The sequence below is a fragment of the Wasmannia auropunctata genome, unplaced genomic scaffold (genome assembly GCF_000956235.1).
Source record: "Wasmannia auropunctata unplaced genomic scaffold, wasmannia.A_1.0 LD336106.1, whole genome shotgun sequence".
NCBI classification, from domain to species: Eukaryota; Metazoa; Arthropoda; class Insecta; order Hymenoptera; family Formicidae; genus Wasmannia; species Wasmannia auropunctata.
The window spans coordinates 8,263,973-8,265,007 of record NW_012026784.1 but is presented as its reverse complement, the minus strand read 5'-3'; positions in this window follow the sequence as shown (position 1 = coordinate 8,265,007).

Below are 1,035 nucleotides of genomic sequence, written 5' to 3'. Positions count from 1 at the left end.
GATATAAACGGCCACCCGATGAAACGCGCTAAATATACGCGCCGCTCCGCGCCGAGGTGGTTGATAACTCCCACTGTTTTTAATCTTAATGCCACGTGATTTACTCCTCGTGAACTCTTGCACTTTGGCGACCTTATAAACGCGCGGCCCGCGCGCGCTCCCGCTCGCGCATAAAACACACCGACTGTGTGCACAAAGGGGTTTCGAGAGTCACTTAACCGGCTTGATAGTGCGACACAATTGCATTAAAAAAAGTCAGTCCCGCCACTCTTCGCCTTCGTCCACACGCATTCACGCTTTGCTCCAGTAAGTGCCCTATACGCGCGACGTCCGTGCATGCCCTTTATTCTTCGTTCTCCGTGCGCGCCGATGACGAGCAAAACGAGAGAGAGGGACGTCTGTTTTCCAAACAAGAAACTTATAAGTACTCCGAATCAGGGAAGAATCGGTTGATTAAAGCATCGGCTGATTTATCTGCCACGCGATATACTATATATATATATATATTTTTTTTTTCAGCAGAGGCTTTTTAAACAACACGACACTGGAAATAATTTATATTTGTTTATTTATGGAAAATGTCGCGTGTTAAAAAGTAACATCGAGTTCATGTATTTATGCGTGCGAATTCCATAGTTTTCATGCTCATTAAAATTGAGATAACTAATTAATATCATTGCGATATTTTAAGACCATCTGCAAAGCCTTGTTCAACGCAATAAATAATATTATGTCTTGAATAATGCTGATAAAATGGAAAACACAAATGCATCCTTTTATTATGCATACAGCCATCTGCGAAAGTATGGTCGAGCATGTCCGTAGCGTTGTAATGGGATACGCAGACAATCCGACGTAACGGTATCGACATCAAATATTCATAAGGGCGCTTCAAGCATGGCTCGTATCGAATCGCTGAAAACCATAACGCATACACTCGGCTTACGAGATTTCGCGCTGAATCACTTTATTGAATGGCCTTTGCTACGTGCCCAATCCACATGCATTCTTTCCGCGATTTTCTCTCCGTACGGA